Source organism: Mixophyes fleayi, chromosome 5, assembly GCF_038048845.1.
Source record: "Mixophyes fleayi isolate aMixFle1 chromosome 5, aMixFle1.hap1, whole genome shotgun sequence".
NCBI lineage: Eukaryota > Metazoa > Chordata > Amphibia > Anura > Limnodynastidae > Mixophyes > Mixophyes fleayi.
The window spans coordinates 114,100,535-114,122,212 of NC_134406.1; the positions used below are offsets into that span (position 1 = coordinate 114,100,535).

At 43.6% G+C, this 21,678-nt stretch overlaps 1 protein-coding gene across 7 annotated transcripts in view; it reads right to left on the bottom strand.

The window, feature by feature from the left end:
* CTNND2 (catenin delta 2) overlaps positions 1-6,952 on the bottom strand; it is a 632,047-nt gene extending 625,095 nt beyond the window's left edge. For 6 of the 7 annotated variants that reach the window (XM_075212719.1, XM_075212718.1, XM_075212715.1 and 3 more), the window contains exon 1: positions 6,498-6,950. The gene's annotated coding sequence lies outside the window, so the exon portion shown is untranslated. Of the gene's footprint in view, positions 1-6,497 lie in introns of all 7 variants that reach the window. The other variant, XM_075212716.1, reaches the window with a different exon arrangement.
* Positions 6,953-21,678: the final 14,726 nt, after the last annotated feature.

Here is a 21,678-nt window from a genome sequence, read left to right on the forward strand (position 1 = left end):
AAAGTGCTTAACCACATGTCTATCTGATAAGGTTGCATGGGCATATCTCAAAATGTCTGAGGTGCATGACAAGCCGTGTGAAAACGATATCTTCTTATTTGCATGTGGGTGATACAAATCCCAGATTCTATTTGGTTAGACAGTTACTTTTAGCAGAATTTAGTTGACAGAAAAGCTTCGTTCATCATCATCATCAGCTAGTTATATAGCACCACTAATTCCGCAGCGCTGTACAGAGAACTCACTCACATTAGTCCCTGCCCCACTGGAGCTTACAGTTTAAATTCCCTAACATACACACACAGACGGAAAGAGACTAAGGTCAAGTTAATAGCAGTCAACCCACTAGTATGTTTTTGAAGTGTGGTAGGAAACCCATGCAAACACGGGAAGAACATAAAAACTCCACATAGGAGAACCAGCAGGTTTATCAATGGAGCAAGGAATTTCTCTCTTTGGTACCTGATCCTGCTGTACAAACAGCACTCAAAACTGAATGGTCTTTCTACACTGCAGAAGCACTGAAATTCTTCCTTTTTGTGGTGCAAAGTCCCAGTGACGTCAAGTTCATGGATGGTAGGCAAAAACAACTGCTATTTTGATCTTTATTATTCAGTTTGCATTGTATTTTAGGTATAAAAATTGAGGTGACCTAAATGAGTCTCTGTGTCACCTAAAGGTTAAAAGAAAATTAATAAAAATATCACTATTTTTGACCCTCTTTGTCATGCAGACCTTCAGTAAAATACACATATTAGGCATGTCTACACTCTGGAAAACTAAATAAATAGATTTCAGTGTTCTGGGATATTCTTTAACTATGTGGAACTAACATTGTAATATGGTATAATAATATAGGAGTTAACCACATTAACTTGAGAGTAAACCATGTTAAATATTTAGACTGTTATCCCCACTGGGGCAGGAATGTATGGGAATGATTCCATATTCTCTGGTGGTGCTATATAAATAATTGTAATAATAATAAATTATTCAAGATGAGACATAACCAGTGTTCTACAATTAGGCAAAAATATACTTTTCTGCAAAAGTCTGTACCTCATATTGTGAAAAGGCTAAAAAACATTATCAGTAATATTTAAAACCCCTGATGTTATTGTATCTGCACATACTGTTCTTCAGCACTTGAAAAGGAAAGAAAGTGCAGAACATTTGCATCCCCAGTACCAGTCCTCAACATCTGCAATCAGGCCACACTCTAAAGGGTATTACACAGAAGGAGAAGTTCATACATGTTTGCTGAACAACTTGCAGTGAACAGAATAGATACCTAACACATAGCCTAAATTACAGCTACCAAGGACTGGAACAAAGAACTGTTGATATCAGTACCAGGTAATGTGTCATAATTGCTCCTCCAGGAGCCACACAATATTTAGCATTTTCCGATTTCCATGATTCGCGTGGAAAAACTTTTTCCACTCTACACAATCAAATTGTACATTGAATTTTTTTAGAGACAGACAGGGCTTTCTATTTGTACCAGAGCATACCATTAAATATATTTTGTGTGTATGGGCCATTTTTGGACATTTTACTCTTTCATGAGTTTTCATGTATCTACTTTCCTGAAATTAACTCAACCCATTATCTTATTCTGCAACTTACACTTACAGACATACCCTATATGCAGGGCCGTAACTATGGCCCTGCATACTAAAGGTGCAGTTTATGAATATTTTAGGTTCATTTGGTTAAAATTGGGGTCTAGGGAGGCAGCAGTTTTGCTTCTCGCCCTGTGATAAAATTTTTAGTTATAACTCTGGCTATATGTGAACTTTATTAGCGCTTTAGTCTATGCTTTTGGTCATATTAATAATAAATAATATTCATCATTATAACATTTTTTACAACTTTTTTTTTTTTATAATATGCCATGGTAAGTGTTAACTTGCAAATCCATAGGCTTTGCCAGAGCATTTAAATCCCCATCTAGTGGATTTGACAAACTGTTCATAAAAGGTAAGTAATCCTCTGTTCGTTTTTTTTTTTTTATACACATTGAACGTTCAATATTTTGCCCCTAAGCCCACATTCAGGCATCTTCCACAATAGTGCTTTCCGAGCAAAGGGCTGACTGTATAAATGCACCATACCAGTCCTCTGTAGCAATCAACAATAAACCACTTTACCTCAGCACAAAGCAACTGACCATTTTCACAACACATAACAACCCCATAGCTAATGTACAGTCATGGCCAAAATGTTTGAGAATGACACAAATATTATTTTTCACAAAGCCAGCTGCCTCAGTTCTTATGATGGCAATTTGCATATATTCCAGAATGTCATGAAGAGTGATCATGAACTTTATCTCAAAAACAACATTTCCACTGCATTTCAGTCCTGCCACAAAAGGACCAGCTGACATCAGGTCAGTGATTCTCTCCTTAACACAGGTGAGAGTGTTGACGAAGACTAGGCTGGAGATCACTCTGTCATGCTGCTTGAGTTAGAATAACAGTCTCGAAGCTTTAAAAGGAGGGTGGTGCTTGAAATCATTGTTCTAACTCTGTTAGCCTTGGTTATTGCAAAGAAACACGTGCAGTCATCATTGCTTTGCACACAAAGGGCTTCACAGGCAAAGAAATTGCTGCTAGTAAGATTGCACCTAAATCAACCATTTATCGGATCATTAAGAACTTCAAGGAGAGAGGTTCAATAGTTGTGAAGAAGGCTTTAGGGCTCCCAAGAACGTTCAGCAAGTGCCAGGACTGTCTCCTAAAGTTGATTCAGCTGCGTGATCGGGGACCACCAGTGCAAGGATTGCTCAGGAATGGCAGCAGGTAGGTGTGAGTGTATCGGCATGCACAGTGAGGCAAAGACTTTTGGAGGATGTCCTGGTGTCAAGAAGGCCAGCAAAGAAGCAACTTCTCTCCAGGAAAAACATCAGGGATTGACTGATATTCTGCAAAAGGTACAAGGATTGGACATTTTCTCTGATGAATCCCCTTTCAGATTGTTTGGGGCATCTGGAAAAATACTTGTCCGGAGAAGAAAAGGTGAGCGCTACCATCAGTCCTGTGTCATGCAGCAGTAAAGCATCCTGAGACCATTCATGTGTGGGGTTGCTTCTCAGCCAAGGGAGTGGGTTCACTGACAATTTTGCCTAAGAACACAGCCATGAATGGTACCAAAATATTCTCCAAGAACAACTTCTCCCAACTATCCAAGAACAGTTTTGTGATGACCAATTCCTTTTCCAGCATGATGGAGCACATTGCCATAAGGCAAAAGTGATAACCAAGAGGCTCTGGGATCAAAACATCGAAATTTTGAGCCCATGGCCAGGAAACTCTCTAGACCTTAATCCCATTGAGAACTTGTGTTCAATCCTCAAGAGGCAGGTGGACAAACAAAAACCCACAAACTCTGACAAACTCCAAGCATTGATTAGGCAAGAATGGGCGGCCATCAGTCAGTATGTGGCCCAGAAGTTGATTGACAGCATGCCAGGTCGAATTGCAGAGATCTTCAAAAAGAAGGGTCAACACTGCAAATATTGACTCTTTGCATAAACTTAATGTAATTGTCAATAAAAACCTTTGCACTTATGAAATGCTTGTAATTTTCGGTATACCATAGCAACATCTGACAAAAAGGGTCTGAAAACACTGAAGCAGCAGACTTTGTGAAACACCAATACTTGTGTCATTCTCAGAACTTTTGGACATGACTATATACATCTCCTTCAACTGAGTATAATCTGATTGTAAAACATCAGCTTCTGTCACTTGCCAGTGAACTGATGACAAACAGGATTCAGAAGGATAAACAAAGAAACTTACATAGATGTGGAACTGCCCATGAATCTTAAAGAATAGCTACCAGATCCCACTCATATAGATGTCAGAACAAGTATAATGTGACAAGGGACCATCTCAAATAAGCATTGGCCTAGGAAGATTGCTTAAAGTTGAACAAAAACTTTTAATGTAGTTCAAAGATAGTTGAAAAAATTGATGCATGCTGAGTATTAATTATTTTCTCTGTCATTGCTGCTGTGACATTTTTGGAAAAATACATAAAAGGTAAATATAATTACCAGTTATCTGTAAGCAAACTATAGTATTGCCAACGATTTTAACTTTTACAGTTTACTACAGATGAGCAAAATTTGGTGCAAATTTAGTTTTGAGGCAGAATAGGCCATTTCACAGAGTTTCAGGCATTTTACAGAATTTATAGTATATGAGCAGAGCAATGGTCAATTCATTCCGCTATGTGCCGTGGTTAGAGCAGTACCAGGAACACCAATTTCTACTTCCAAAGTCTGTGATACAAACTAAATATTTTGCACAACAGTATTGGAAATTGTGTTTATCTCTATTGTGTCGATAAAGTCAGTTGCAGAACAAATATATTAAACAATACCAACCCAAAATTTTACGTAAATATCTATGCAACTATTACTCTTACCAACTACTACTTCTAGACTCTCAAATACAGTATCTTAATAACTAATAAGAAATGTATAACTAATACTATACTAAAAAACTATTTACAATCATCAATCAAAAAAACTAGATACACATACATCACCAATATAACACAACAGATTTTTTGTGAAAATAATAATTTTTTAATCCAAGCTACATTCAGAGCAGACAGGACATCAAATGTAGTAGGTTGCAATGCTAACTCTCACATAACAACTACAACTGCTGCCCTGTTTAAGTACTTTAAGGAAACAGGGCAACTCAATATTGCACTAAATTGCATGGGCAAAGGGGTAAGAGTATGTTACTAGAAAGTGCCTAAAGGTTAAACAAACTTAGCTGGATAAACATTATATAATATGTGTACATATTTAAAATGGTCTCTTTGCTCTGCAAGTTGGCACTCCATTCTCAATAGAGTGATACTAGCAGCATAGCAGAATCCAGCTTTTGTTGGTCAAAATACCAAATGGACATTCAACAATCCACTGGACTCTGCTCAATGTGGAACTGAATGTAGTGTAGGTTGCAGTTGTAGTGGTAAGCCCTAATAGCTGAGAAGACCAGCAAATGTTGCTGCTGGATTTTTGTAGGCTATGTCAGGGAAAACTCACACCTGTTTTCAAAGATTTAATCTGTACCTTAGAGATTCTGGGCTTTGTTCAATTCACTGGAAAAATATAAAGGACATATTTTATTATATGACTGCTTACTTTGTGCCAATGTTCTGTATGAACAGTTATGCTGTATGTTTTACCACAAACCTCTGGAAAAATAATCATAAGAAATAGTAATAAGAATGATTGCCCTCTAACAAAAGCAGATTGCTAACTTCCTGCATAATATTTCCTATAATAGCATTTTATTCTATATATGTAGACCATGAGTTAATTACTTCTGCTCCAGGTTCCTGCCAGGTGTTTCCCACACACCTACCCAACCATCAGCTAAAGGTTGCCAGCTTTTTTCTGAAACCTTGTCTCCTGAAATTGAACTTAAAATTGTACAACAACTTTTGCACACACCTATCAAAATATCTCATATGAGAAAAACAATATCATAAAACAATATCATATCCTTGCATTTGTTTCACACAGTGACTCAATAGTTGGTTATTTTTAGTAATGATTTGATTAATATTGGCAATGGTAATTAATTTATTATTGGTATCAGTTTCATTTCTTCCAATACACTGCCCAATTAATGGAATGAAACACTAGACAGCTTATGTAAAAAAAAAACAAATAATGCTTCACATTTTCAATGCACAAAAAAATGGATCGTGTTCTCAGCATGTAGAAAAGCCCTTTGTTATTTGCGGAGGCTATTTAACAAATGAACTGCTGAATACAAAACAATGAATTGTAAAGCATTGCAGTGATACTCAGACGGCAAAGCTGATCATTGAGAATTATTTAAACAAATCTGGATAATGTAACGTTTCTGGTTAACTAAACATCGCGCTGATATTTAAAGGATGACACATTTCCTAACAAGGGCCTTGATCGTTTTTGGAAAATATTATTATGTGCAATGAATAGATTGTAATAACGGTAGATTTGCTGTCTTTGAAATTGCTGTGTCTGGTGATGCATGTTTCGGAACAGTAGTTCATGCTCATTCCCTCCTCCTCCTCCTTTCATTCCACCTCTAATCTTTTGCTTTAGAAAAGAAGGGGGAGGGGTATATTCCACAATTGTGTAATAGACGAAGGCAGTGAAACTGTAAGGTATCGTCTCGAAACTCCATCAACATGCAGAGAACAATGCTTTTGTCATACTTGTATATTACTCAGTATTTGCAATTCTGTATTCCTCCCACCCACTATTTGGCCCTTCGGCAGACATGTCGCATATGTAAGAAATATCAATGTTATTAACAACACCATATAATCATTATCCGACATCACATTTAAACAAGACGGTAAATAATCTATAGTAGTTATTTTACATGATTAAATGATAAATTATTTCCACATCCTGAAAAAAAACAGAATGACAAAGATCAATGGAGTCAGTAACGGAACATTTCTCTTACCGAAGGCCGTAGAATATTCTCCTTGGTGTTTGGCAAGCACAAAGAGAAGGAGAGGAGGGAGAGGTGAAATGATGAAAATCCACCCAACATAAGACAGAACAGCTGCTGATGCTTTTGATAGTGGCTGATTTGTCTCAATGGGCGAATCTGACCTTGCAGAGATGCAAAAGCAGCATCCTCCTTTTTGCCGTGTCTGTTCCTAAGGATAGCTGATTACTGCATCCGGCACCTTTCCATCTTTCCTTTTCTCTAATTCCTTGCAGGATACAGTTATATAGATCCTTTAGGGGACAATATTCCAGCCGGTTTAACAGTGCATAGAAAACGTTTCTTGTCTTCTGGGCGAGCGGGGTTTGTTTTTCCTGTCGTTGCCTTATGTATTTGTCAGGAGATGGAGACGTGAGAAGATGCTTCTTCTTCTCCTTCTGTGGTGGTGCTGATGAGGAGATGCTGCTCATCTCGATTGGCGGAGAGCGGCCTCACCACCGCCCCTTTTCTCCAAATTGTGAAGGCTTTGGGAGGAGCTAAGTTCTAAAAGCTGAGGGGGAGACTTGTTAGGATGGATGCTGTGGCTGCTACAGGACTAAGACGACGTTTAGTAAGAATACTGCTAAGTGTGGGCGCGCATGCAAAATACTGTTCTATATAAATTGTGCGGTGAACCAAGTATTTGACTTTTTTGTCACTCTCCTTAAATGTATGTTTTATGCAGTAATGTGTATTGTGAAACATTGACATTATGTAAGGGTTGTTGTACCTATGCCCAGATGAAAGGATTATTTCGGTGACATCATTCCTTTAAAGTGTGTGTGCGAGTGTATACTATATATAGTACAATAGAACAGGGAGTAAAGAAAACTGTTGCAGATGTGAACATACTAGAGAAAGTGGTAAAACAGACAAATACTCTTCAGCAGCAATGGCACAAAGTAAACCAAAATATAGTAAAAATAATACTGAACAGTTTAATATATGCAAACTATTATTATTATTATTATTTATTTATTTATAAGGCGCCACAAGGTTTCCGCAGCGCCGAAACCTATTAGAAAACTATCTAATAGACACACTTTCTTGTTATAAAGATATAATGTTTTATTATATATAAGTGGAATATGTTAACCTGATGTTAAAACGGTTGAGAGTATACAAACATTATAATGTTAAAAGGCACAAACACCATGGGGTAAATGTATTAAGGTCTAAATTTTTCAGTGTGTTAAAATCGCGGCAAATTTTTAGTCAAAAATTTCTCAAATGTATAAAGTTGCGATTTTTACCCTGATCTTTAAAATCGCTGGTCATCTCTGATGATTTGCTGCAATGTATATCACTTATGTATTAGCTAACTCTCCTGTGTTGTAGCAGCGAGTTGTATAAACACATCACTGTTACACTGTTCTGCAATAAAGCCGGAACTCCGGCAGCTGTAAAAAGTGTTAAAAATGGATGAAAGTTAAAAAAAAAAAAAAAAAGAAAAAAGGAGTGGGGTCCCCCCTCTATTCGCTATTAACCCTAGTGCTGTCAGACTACTGTGGGCTCTGTGAAAATCGGGGAAAAATTTTGCGTGGGGTTCCCCCGATTTTAACGGAATCAGCACTAGGCAAACCAGCCGGGGTTGGTGGCACTACAGCAGGGGGACACATGGCAGGGCCCCCCCTGCCAGAATGACAAACCAACCCCAGGCTGTTCAGTGCTGGGCTGGATTCCCTAGGGAGTGGGGTCCGCCGAAAAAAAATGAGCAGCCCCCCCCCCCCTCTAGGGACACCCAGCCCAGTGCTGAAAGTACTAGGGCTCTTCCTACACCCCTGGCCGGTGAATGTAGGGTAATAACGGCGATTATAGTTAAAAAAATATAAACTGACGCCATTTTGTGTTGTGGAACTACAAGTCCCAGCCAGCCAGGGTGCCATAAATAGTGTGGGCATGCTGATACTTGTATAACTACAAGCACCAGCATACCCATGGCAACCAGGCCATGTTGGCACTTGGTTAACCAAATGGCTGTCAACTAAGTCCCCAATAATTTTGTATCAAAAGTCTGGCTGGTAAAAGTCCAAAATAAATTTGTAATTTCCAAAGTCCGGCTTGCAAATTCTAAAAAGTATTTGTAGATCCAATTGAGGATGCCACTTTGGAATTAGAAGAGGATGAGGGGGAGATTTGTGTAGGTGACAAGGGCGCTAATGAGGATGTTGATGAGGTTGTTTGTGTAAGTCCTGCATCAGTGGCAGCAGTTCTGGCACGTGACAAGAAAAAGGCCATTGTCATGCCTGGGCATAAAACAAAAAAATCCACTTCTTATGTTTAGAATTATTTCTACCCAAATCCAGACAACAGTTGTATAGCCATTTGTAGTGTATTGCAAGCCACAGTCAGTTGAGGGAGGGACTTAACCATCTTGGAACCTCATCTATTTTACGCCATTTGACCAGAGTTCATGGCAAAGTGTTGGGAAAATCTGAAAGTTCTTCCAAAACAAATTACAAGCACTCCATCATCAGCTAGGACCCTTTGGTCACCGACATCTCGACGGCTACAAAATACACCCACAACACCATCCTCATCAATATCCTCAGTAGCGCTCGGAATTAGCCCTGCATCACACTTAGTAAGGCTGGATGACTCCTGCACTATAATTGATTCCTCTGAAGGAAGCGTTAGTCCCACTGTGTCACGGATCTCAAACAGAAGTACAGCTAGGAGTCACGAATTTGGTGAAAACACTGTGTTTATTTGCAGAGAGGTATTAACAACAGGTAATAAGGAGCAGTGAAAAATACCAGGTTCCAGCTGATGCAGAAAGTAGCATGAATGTCCAGAAACAACCCGGTAAACGGTAATGCAGGGTAGCAGAGGGTAGGTATTAACAACAGGTAATAAGGAGCAGTGAAAAATACCAGGTTCCAGCTGATGCAGAAAGTAGCATGAATGTCCAGAAACAATCAGGTAAGGACAACAGGAAATTACATCAGGATTGGACAACAGGAAAGGACATCACAGGATGGGACAACAATAACCAGCCCTGTGTGCTGGGAGTGACAGGTATATAAAGGGAAAACCACACCCATGTGCATGGGATAATTGGTGAACAAGTTAACCCCTAAGGCAAACAAGAAAGGCATAATAGCAGCACCTCTGGTAATCAGAGGTACTGCTGCAATACAATACAATAATAGGACACAAAGGGCAGGAGCTGCCATGCAAAGCAGCATGTAATGCATAAGCTGAGGGCAGATTGTGACAGTACCCCCTCCCTTAAGGGCGGATTCCAGACGCCTAATTACCAGAAATGTCTGAATTCATCGGAATCATAGTCCAGAATTGGGAGCCCGGCAGAAAAGTCCTCGTCCAAGGGCGGAAAGGCAAAGGAGACCATGCCAGTTGCCAGTTCAAGCACTGCAGAACCACCTCTTTTCTTACGTCCTCCTCTCTTACGGGACTTCCTTAGAGTTGGGACCTGCGCCAACTGGGTGGAGCGCAAGGGTAGTTCTCGAACTGTAGTGCCGGGTAGTGTTGCTGAAAGCATCGGTGATCCACAGGATGGCACTGCAGGGGTTGGAGAAAATTTTTTGATTGCTTCCTCAACAAACCGTTGTAGGTCAAACAGGATGGGATCTTGGGTTTCAATAAAAGGATTTGCCCATTCCAAAGCTTCTCCTTTAAAATACGAAATAAGGAACAGTACACGTCCCTTAGGGTTGTTAACAAGCTCTGGTATGGAGGGCATATAAGAGGCAGCAAATTTCAGAAGAGCACAAAGTTGGGAAATGTGCCCCTCAAAGAAAGGCAACGGCTCAGCCTCGGCACCCTCAGCTCAGGATGACTCGGACTTGGCAACAGACCTGACAGGGGACCCGGACTGGGCGGCAGACTTGGGAGCAGGCCCGGACTGGGCGGCAGACTTGGGAGCAGGCCCGGACTGGGCGGCAGACTTGGGAGCAGGCCCGGACTGGGCGGCAGACTTGGGAGCAGGCCCGGACTGGGCGGCAGACTTGGGAGCAGGCCCGGACTGGGCGGCAGACTTGGGAGCAGGCCCGGACTGGGCGGCAGACTTGCCAGCACTTTGAGAAGCCTGAGGGCAGACGGCACTTTGAGAAGCCTGAGGGCAGACGGCACTTTGAGAAGCCTGAGGGCAGACGGCACTTTGAGAAGCCTGAGGGCAGACGGCACTTTGAGAAGCCTGAGGGCAGACGGCACTTTGTGAAGCCTGAGGGCAGACGGCACTTTGAGAAGCCTGAGGGCAGACGCAGTGTCGGACTGGGGCATGAAGGGCCCACCGGGGGACTGCAACTCTAGGGGCCCACCAGTGGGGGTGTGGCCGGCCATCAAAGAGGCGGGGCCAGACACTAGAGGGGGAGTAGTCAGCTCACGAAGGACAGCTAGTACCATAGTGTAGTATATAAAGAATGCAGTGTGTATATAGAGTACACAGTCTAGACCTGCCCCTTAGATTGGGTAGAACAGTCACCAAAAATTGGGATTGTTCCAGTAAACCAGGCTTGGCTAACCTGTGGCACTCCAGGTGTTGTGAAACTACAAGCCCCAGCATGCTTTGCCAATATATAGCAGCTTACTGCTGGAAGGGTATGCTGGAACTTGTAGTTTCACAACACTTGGAGTGCTACAGGTTAGCTAAGCTTGCACTAGACTCAGAACATTTGACAGACTGTCCTACCTGTTGTTGTCACTTTTACCACCTGTGGCTTCTGGTTTCTTTAGTTGCGGCTTGTCTGGATCCTGGAATGTTGAGGGTCCGATTTGGAAAAAATAATGGATACATTTAGAAAACACCAACCATCCCCGCTATTAAATCAACAGCACCCACATTTAATAAATAGGGCTCTCTCCAGCCCCAACATTAAAGTAATAGTACTCACATTTGATAAATAGATCTATTTCCCTCCAACCGACCCCAACATTAAATTAATACTATTCCCATTTAATAAATAAACCTATTACCCTCCCTCCAAACAGCCCCAGCAAGAAATTAATAGCATTTACGTTTAATACATCCATTTCCCACATTAAATATTAATATTCACATTTAATAGATAGCCCTCCTCCCCACACTCAACCCTACATTCAATTATAGACCCAAACCACCCCAGCATTAAATTAAAGGTGCCATCACCCCCTCCCTATAGTGTTCTCTGTACAGCCCCCCTCCCTATAGTTTAGCAAAGGCAGCCCCCTCTAATTATAGTTTAGCATAGGCAGCCCCCCCCCTTCACTATAGTTTAGTATAGATAGGCAGCCCCCCTATGCCACATAGTAGTGCCCCCAAAACAATATTATGCCACACAGTAGTGCCCCAAACAGTGTTACTCCACACAGTAGTGCCTCAAACAATATTATGCCACACAGTAGTACCCGAAATTCACATATGCCACGTAATACTGTCCCCAATTCATATTATGCCCACAATAGTGTCCCCAATTCAAATTATACCCTCAATAGTGACCCCCAATTCACATATGCCATGGAATAGTGCTCTCTCAATTTGCGCACACACTAATATATATATATATATATATATATATATATATATATATATATATATATATTTTCTCTGCAGTAAGCCTCTGCTTACCCAGTAGCTAGAGAACAGATGGAGGATATATATATATAAGATAATTCTGTGTCAAGTGAAAGTCCTGGAATTTGGAGGAAATTAAAAGACATATCCAATAATATTAAATAAAAATAAGAAAATCTACTTACCCATATTTTGATTGATGCAGCCTCTGCTCCTTAGTCCTTCAGCGGCGGCGGGAGCATAAAACAGTCAGCTGACAGGAGGAGGAGGGGGCAGGTCACATGATCGCAGCTGCGATCGCATTTGAAAGATGACTGCAGCCAGTCATCTGTAGCAGCAGGGACGCCGATCACCAGGTGAGCTGACCCCCCCATTTGATCCAGAACGTGGCTGCCGGCTGGATGACAGGATACGTATGTTCAGCAGCCATTCATTACTTCCTGGTTCAAGTTAAATATTCTACGAGTGTTCCCTTTATTATTCCGCTCACGCTCAGTTTGTGTGTAACACACTTACTGACAAGAAGTCTGATGTGCGTAGGGGAAACTGTTCCCTGTGGTCAAACCTTATCTGGAAATATCTGACAAGAATCCCTGGACCTGGTCTCCCAGCAGGCACACGCTCCTCTGTCTAACACGCTGGCAGGATCTGGGCACACGTACTGCGTGTAACACGGGTGATATCAGGATGGTGATTGGGGAACTCTCCACACCAGGCCAGCAGTGAGAATGATTACAAAGGTTTATAACAAGCAGACGAGATGAACTCTGTACACACAGCAGCAGGGATGCCGGGGAGGGCAGCAGGGATACCGAACATGTGAGCTGAATGGGCTCCGCCCACTTCTAGAAGGGGGTGTGGCCGTAAGGCAGAGGGGCCTACCGGTAATTTTTCCGGTAGTCCTGTGGGCCAGTCCGACACTGGACAGACGGCACTTTGAGAAGCCTGAGGGCAGACCGCACCAAGTGGTAACTCGGGCTGAACCGCATGGACTGGCAACTCGGGCTGGACCGCATGGACTGGCAACTCGGGCTGGACCGCATGGACTGGCAACTCGGGCTGGACCGCATGGACTGGCAACTCGGGCTGGACCGCATGGACTGGCAACTCGGGCTGGACCGCATAGACTGGCAACTCTTCTGGAGCAGACTGGAGGGACAGGACCCCCTCTGGAGAAGTCTTTAAGGGCAGCGCCCCCTCTGGAGCAGACTGGAAGGGCAGCGCCCCCTCTGGAGCAGACGGTAAGGGCAGCGCCCCCTCTGGAGCAGACGGTAAGGGCAGCGCCCCTTCTGGAGCAGACGGTAAGGGCAGCGCCCCCTCTGGAGCAGACTGAAAGGGCAGCGCCCCCTCTGGAGCAGACTGAAAGGGCAGCGCCCCCTCTGGAGCAGACTGAAAGGGCAGCGCCCCCTCTAGAGCAGACTGGAAGGGCAGCGCCCCCTCTAGAGCAGACTGGAAGGGCAGCGCCCCCTCTGGAGCAGACTGGAAGGGCAGCGCCCCCTCTGGAGCAGACTGGAAGCGCCGCGCCCCCTCAGGAGCAGACTGGAAGCGCCGCGCCCCCCCAGGAGCAGACTGGAAGGGCCGCGCCCCCTCAGGAGCAGACTGGAAGGGCCGCGCCCCCTCAGGAGCAGACTGGAAGGGCAGCGCCCCCTCTGGAGCACACTGGAAGGGCAGGGCCCCCTCTGGAGCACACTGGAAGGGCAGCGCCCCCTCTGGAGCACACTGGAAGGGCAGCGCCCCCTCTGGAGCACACTGGAAGGGCAGCGCCCCCTCTGGAGCACACTGGAAGGGCAGCGCCCCCTCTGGAGCACACTGGAAGGGCAGCGCCCCTTTGGAGCAGACTGGAAGGGCAGCGCCCCCTCTGGAGCAGACTGGAAGGGCAGCGCCCCCTCTGGAGCAGACTGGAAGGGCAGCGCCCCCTCTGGAGCAGACTGGAAGGGCAGCGCCCCTCTGGAGCAGACTGGAAGGGCAGCGCCCCCTCTGGAGCAGACTGGAAGGGCAGCGCCCCCTCTGGAGCAGACTGGAAGGGCAGCGCCCCCTCTGGAGCAGACTGGAAGGGCAGCGCCCCCTCTGGAGCAGACTGGAAGGGCAGCGCCCCCTCTGGAGCAGACTGGAAGGGCAGCGCCCCCTCTGGAGTAGACTGGAGCTCAGGAACAGAGAAAGCGGCTGAAGACTCGGAACCGGACACAGTGGCAGGAGGCTCGGGACCGGACACAGTGGCAGGAGGCTCGGGACCGGACACAGTGGCAGCAGGCTCAGGACCGGACACAGTGGCAGCAGGCTCAGGACCGGACACAGTGGCAGCAGGCTCAGGACCGGACACAGTGGCAGCAGGCTCAGGACCGGACACAGTGGCAGCAGGCTCAGGACCGGACACAGTGGCAGCAGGCTCAGGACCGGACACAGTGGCAGCAGGCTCAGGACCGGACACAGTGGCAGCAGGCTCAGGACCGGACACAGTGGCAGCAGGCTCAGGACCGGACACAGTGGCAGCAGGCTCAGGACCGGACACAGTGGCAGCAGGCTCAGGACCGGACACAGTGGCAGCAGGCTCAGGACCGGACACAGTGGCAGCAGGCTCAGGACCGGACACAGTGGCAGCAGGCTCAGGACCGGACACAGTGGCAGCAGGCTCAGGACCGGACACAGTGGCAGCAGGCTCAGGACCGGACACAGTGGCAGCAGGCTCCAAGCTGGAGGCAGATGATGTGACCTCAGAGCTGGAGGCAGATGCTGGCACCTCGGCACAGGAGACAGAGGCTGGCACCTCGGCACAGGAGACAGAGGCTGGCACCTCGGCACAGGAGACAGAGGCTGGCACCTCGGCACAGGAGACAGAGGCTGGCACCTCGGCACAGGAGACAGAGGCTGGCACCTCGGCACAGGAGACAGAGGCTGGCACCTCGGCACAGGAGACAGAGGCTGGCACCTCGGCACAGGAGACAGAGGCTGGCACCTCGGCACAGGAGACAGAGGGAGTGGGTGCCTCAGGACAGGCGGTTAGAGCTGGCAGATTGGGTCTCTTCGCAGAGAACAGGAATGCTGGAGCATAAACAGATTTGGAGTGCCGAGAGGAAACAATAGGAGATGGTTCAGTAAACTGACGTGGTCTACGGACAGGACAGTCCTGCAAGAAATGTGCATTGCTGGCACAGTAGAGACACAGTTTGTTGGTTATTCTGCGCTGTCGCTCCACTTCGGTCAGATGGGGGCGTGGCCCACTTGTGAACCGGGCATTAGTTAAACTGCAGTTGTTAGTTAAATGCAAATTTGACATGGTAATATTGCAAGGTGTTGGCGGCACGGATTCAGCAGCAGACAGAGTTGGCTGGGTCAAATCAACAGTATTAGATTTCAGTGAAACAGTCTCTGATAGTCTCCTGAGTGGGTCCAAAAGCAAAGTGGAAAATTTAGCCAGCTGGGAGCGTAGCAATATAATGTCCATTTGTAAGGTTTGTAGCAGTGGTAATTCCATGATTGGTAAAACAGACATGTTGCAAAAGACAAATGAAAACTTGATTGCAGCAAAAAAGTCCCAGAATAAAACAAAACTTTCACCTGACTCCAAAGCTGTTTTTTAGGCTGGTTATACGGTCACGGATCTCAAACAGAAGTACAGCTAGGAGTCAGGAATTTGGTGAAAACACTCTGTGTTTATTTGCAGAGAGGTATTAACATCAGGTAATAAGGAGCAGTGATAAATACCAGGTTCCAGCTGATGCAGAAAGTAGCATGAATGTCCAGAAACAACCCGGTAAACGGTAATGCAGGGTAGCAGAGGGTAGGTATTAACAACAGGTAATAAGGAGCAGTGAAAAATACCAGGTTCCAGCTGATGCAGAAAGTAGCATGAATGTCCAGAAACAATCAGGTAAGGACAACAGGAAATTACATCAGGATTGGACAACAGGAAAGGACATCACAGGATGGGACAACAATAACCAGCCCTGTGTGCTGGGAGTGACAGGTATATGAAGGGAAAACCACACCCATGTGCATGGGATAATTGGTGAACAAGTTAACCCCTAAGGCAAACAAGAAAGGCATAATAGCAGCACCTCTGGTAATCAGAGGTACTGCTGCAATACAATACAATAATAGGACACAAAGGGCAGGAGCTGCCATGCAAAGCAGCATGTAATGCATAAGCTGAGGGCAGATCGTGACACACTGCTGCTGCTGTTGGTGCTGCTGGGGGTGAATCGTTATCCCAGAAGAAGGCCAAGAAAAAGAGCAGTCCTACATTACAACAATTAACTGTGAAACAATTATTTGCTAGGGGAAGCAAATATGACAGCAGTCACCCAGTCACCAAACGAATCACAGACGCCATGGCTACCATGTTAGTTTTAGATATGCGTCCAATGTCCACAAATGCATCTGGTTTTTCACAGTTAATTGAGGTTTTGTGTCCGCGTTACAGAATTCCATCGCAACACCATTTTTGTGTGTAAAAATGTAGAGATTGAGCTGAAAAATGCCATTCTGCCCACTGTCCACTTAACCACAGATATGTGGACAAGTGGAAGTGGCCAAACCAAAGACTATATGACTGTGACAGGCCACTGGGTTGGTCATTCGCCTTCACCAGCAGCAACAGCAGCAGCATGTACACCATTACGTAACAGTTCTCACAGGCAGGCCACTCTTTGTATCACCGGCTTCACTAACAGGCATACAGCTGACAATTTGTTACGAAAACTAAGAGATGTGATTGATACATGGCTTATACCACTTGTACTCTCCCTAGGATATGTCATTTCTGATAACGCCAACAATATAGTGCGAGCATTATAGCTGGGTGAATTCCATCACATTCCCTGTTTTGCTCACACCATCAACTTGGTGGTGCAGAGCTTCCTATGAAATAATCGTGAGGTGCAGAAGATGCTTTCGGTGGCCCGTAAAATTTCAGGCCATTTCAGGCATTCTGCTACAGCATGTAGGAGATTACAGCAGCTCCAAGAACAGTTAAACTTGCCCTGCTACCAACTTAGGCAAAAGGTGTTAACTAGGTGGAATTCCACCCTGTACATGCTTCAGAGGATGGAGGAACAGCGCAAATCCATCCAAGCATATTGCACAAGCCATGACATTGGGAAAGGAGGGGGATGTATGTCAATCTTGCACATTGGGGAATCCTTTCAGTGCTGTGCAAGGTGCTGAAACCATTTGAAGTTGTGACATGTGAAGTGAGCACAGACTCTGCTAGCTTGAGTCAAGTCATTCCTTTAATTAGACTATTGGAAAAGCAGCTTGAGAAACTTTAGGAGGAGATAAAATAAAGCAATTCCGCAAAGTATGTTGGCCTTGTAGATCAAGTACTTAATTCGCTTCACAATGATCCTCGAGTTATTAAAATCTTGAACTCAGATAACTACGTTTTGGCCACCATACTTGATCCAAGGTTTAGGACCTACATTGAGTCTTTGCTTCAAAATGAGCGAGATGTGAACTTTTGCAAGGAGCTATTGCTCAGCAATTGGCCGCTGAACTGGGCCTTGGCTTGACGACGTGTCCTCCTTCAGTTTCTCAAGCAGCTGCTGATTGTAAAAAATTAAATTTTCAAAAGCTAAGCAGGGAGACGCAGGGGGCAGACCAGAACAGTTTAACATCTGGACTGGTTTGAAAGATTTTTCAAAAAAATGTGTGACCATAACTCCATCCAATCCGAGTATTAACATGCAAAGGATGGTGGAGGATTATTTTCAAGAGGTAATTGATATGGAAATGTCAGTGTCGAAGTCGTATAATTGGATGAACGAAAGTATATTGGTTAATATTGTTTTATTGGCTGATTGCACTCAGTATGCCATGCTACACGTGGCATACGGTGATCGCACTGTAAAATACGCACGCACACACTCGCATGACAACATTTAGTTATTTATGTAATTCATATTCATATTGGATCCATTACACAGTAATTTATGAGCAGACAGTATTTGGTTTATTATCAGTTTATATATTATGATTATATGTACACTTTAGTGCTATCTAAGGTTCAGGTTACGGGAAATGTTTCATGTCTGATATCATACTAATCCCCTATTCATCAGCAGCTGTCCGGTTCCATCGCCGAAGAGATCGCATATTGCATACTCTAGTTATTGATGTTAGGGAATAAACAGCCAGAGTGATATCAGAATGTGAAATGCTAATGAATTCATTGTAACTGGAGCACATCCCCTGGAGAGACGACCCCCACCTTTGGATTCCTTAGATTGAATCAGCCTATGACCTGTTTACCCTGGAACCACCCTTGTCTGGACCTATAGAAGCAAGCTACGTCATCTCTATTGTTCACTCTATAACACTGACTGCATATATAATCATAACTGCACCCCCATGACTCTCTCAGTCTTCACTGATCACAGTATTCAAAGGTGAATCACTGTCCAGGGGTGCCCGTGGTTAGCGCAGCGAGCGCATGCGATAAGAGCGCGGTATGTATGTAACTTTTGGTATTGGCTGTACTGTACTGTATCCTAATATAATAATGTATTGAATTGTTGACTATTTACATCTGCTAAAATAAATCACTTTGTGCGTTAGAAACACAATACAATCGCTTTGGCAATGCTTATTTGAAAACGATAGATTTACTTTAATAATTTGGGGGCTCTTGAGTTAGGAGGTTACGTTGCCGGAAGGTATGCAACGCTGACGGAATTCTGTTCCTCAACAAAGGGTAGATATTGACGGACGCGTCTCATACGGGAAAGAACGCAATGTGTTCAAAACCTGTTGTCCATTTTGTGTTGAGAAGCCGAATGTCCGCAGTTGCGTAATCTGAAGGAATGCTAACTAGAATATAGGGACAAGAAAGAAAAATGTTTGTTTTTATTGTCGTTTTGCGTTTTAAAGGGTTTTGCATTGCCTAGTGTATGTGTGCTTCCTGTTTAGCGTGTATGGACTTCTGGTATTGTTACCACGTGTTTAAACAATCATGTTCATAGTCTGTTATATATGTAACATAGTCTACATATGTGTTAATATGTTCATAGTCTGTTATATAAGCATTTGTTAAAACCTCTGTAAAACTACCATTGATTGGGAAATCTATTTTCTGTGCAGAAAACAAAAGGTTGTATGTGAATGGTATGCATAAAGATAAGAGAAGATTTTGCATACTGTTGAAAAGAGAGATAACGGAAGAATTTGCATACTGCTGAAGACAGACAAAGAGGTGATTTACTATTGAAAAGACAGAGATATCGGTTGCTGCCTGACCAGGGGGACTGGATGGTTGTGTTTGAAATAAGAACACTATTATAGGTAGTATGTGGATTTTTTATGTAACATACGGTGCAGTTTAATATGGAAGTATGTGGATTTTTATGTAGCATACGGTGTTATAAGTAGTATACAGGGTATACGTTGATATGGTAGTATGTGGATTTTTATGTAGCATACGGTGTTATAGGTAATATACTGTATTCTAAGCTGTATATGGTGTGGGAATAAGTATTATACAGGGTATACGGTCATATGGTAGTATGTGGATTTTTATGTAGCATACAGTGTTATAGGTAGTATATAGGGTATACGGTAATATGGTAGTATGTGGATTTTTATGTAGCATACGGTGTATTGAAGAAGTACGTGATTTGAATAAGTAGTATACAGGGTATACGGTGAAAACAGATTTTGTGGTAGAGTCAAGGGTATCGAGGAGCTGATAGCCCTTTAGTCCGCAATGATATCTCTGTGTTAGGAGGTGTGTGGGCGTAGCCTGTGAAACCATCCACGGATAAAAATCTCTAGTAGGTTCTGTTTGAAAGGAGAACAGGTAAAAAGTCTTTTTGCGTAGCGTTGAGAAATAGGTTGTTTTCACAATGAATGCAAAGCAAACGCTAGAGATAGTTCGTGTTGTGCTGCCTAATGAATGGCCGGTTAGTTCAGCAAGATTTCTCATGTTTAATAAATATGGTGCATACGCAACTGAATATTGCGACAAGTGGGTCAAAATGACAAAGGATTGTGAAAGACCTTTCCCAAACATGGGTAGTTTTGAGTCAGAGGTGTTAAATATTGTTAGAAATAAAGTGCGGTTGATTAAATCAACAAAAACAAGAATTGAACATGATAGCTGTTTAAAATTGTGGCAACAAGAAGGGTACACGTGGCAAGGAAGCGCGTGTCCAGCGGAAGTAGGCGTACTGGAAACAAGCATTCCGGAAGTGTGCGTTGCAAAGCGTGGCGAACTGAGCGCAAACACGCCCCCGACAAATTAGGTCGGGGCGGAAAGTACAGCCAATGCCAAAAATGTAAAAACTGTAACTAGTAACTTGTATGTTGTTTTAAGTAATGTTAAAAGTAATGTTTCAGGACAAAGAAAAGGAACGATCCCACCAGCAGGGGCAGCGGCTGAAATTGGTGAGAATAATGTAAAGGTTAACACTGGGGGAGACACCCATTGTACTGCAGCAGCAATTTCAGCAACTTGTTCAGAACATAGTGATTTGGTAGACTTACATCCTGTCTGCACAACACCAGTTCCCAATGGGAAAGCGGACAGAGATGGTGACGTTCCTTTAAAACATGTAGCAAAGCATGATCCATGGACTAGGTCTGAAATGTTTTCAATTTTGTCTGATTTCCCTGATCCTAGGAAAGATTTGACCAAATGTCAAAAGTTTATTAGATATTATGGTAATGTGTACGAGCCAACTAATAACGATTGGCGAATATTATTGAAGACCTGTCTTCCTCTTAATACTGATATACAAACGTTCATTAAGGATTGTATGTTGGAGGCGGATGAATCCTTAACCGAGGATGATAATCAGGACAATATTAGACATATAATCACACAGTTGGCCATATATTTTTCAGTGATAGTGGACTGGAGTAAAATTTTTACTATCAAGCAAAAAGATAGTGAAAATGCAACAGACTATTTTTGCAGGGCTCTGATAGCAATGCCCAATTATACTGGGGTATCAGACATAAAGGATAATGTACACTACAGCGAGGTTGCTGTTAAAGTTCTAATGGATGGCCTCAGGGAAAACTTGAAAAGAAGGGTGCAAACTTCATTACCAAACTGGAAAGGAATCACTGTAAGTGCTCTCAGGGAGTCAGTTATAGGACATGATAAAAGTATAAATAAACAGAAAGAGACAATAAGTGATAGGGTAATGATGGTAAGTATCCCAGCACTAGAGGGACTGCACACACGACCACCAGCATACAACCCACATAACAGGAAACCTAGAATAGTGAGATGTTACAATTGCAGAGAAGAAGGACATATTAGGAGAGATTGTAAAAAGGAAAGACACAATACACATAGGGGTGGGTCACGTAGATATCCTCCAAGGAGGAATTCACATAGACTAGAAGACTCACACCTGCCCGCGCATGTTATAGCAGCAAATGCTGTGCGGGAAAGCGATAGTCAGCGCTAGGAGTCAGGTCACACCTATAGTCCTACAATCAGGTGAGGTAAATGTTAAACTGTGGTAAGTATTAGTGTGCAGGTTACTGATTTAAAAGGTATACTTTGTTGATGTTGCTTGTTTGTTTTATGTTGTCACATATTTGTTTTCCTAAATCGCTGGCCGATGGTAAAGAATGGAAATGTTTGTTTTGGTTGCTGTTTTAAGATAACTATCTTGTTTTTCTTCTCACAGATAAAGG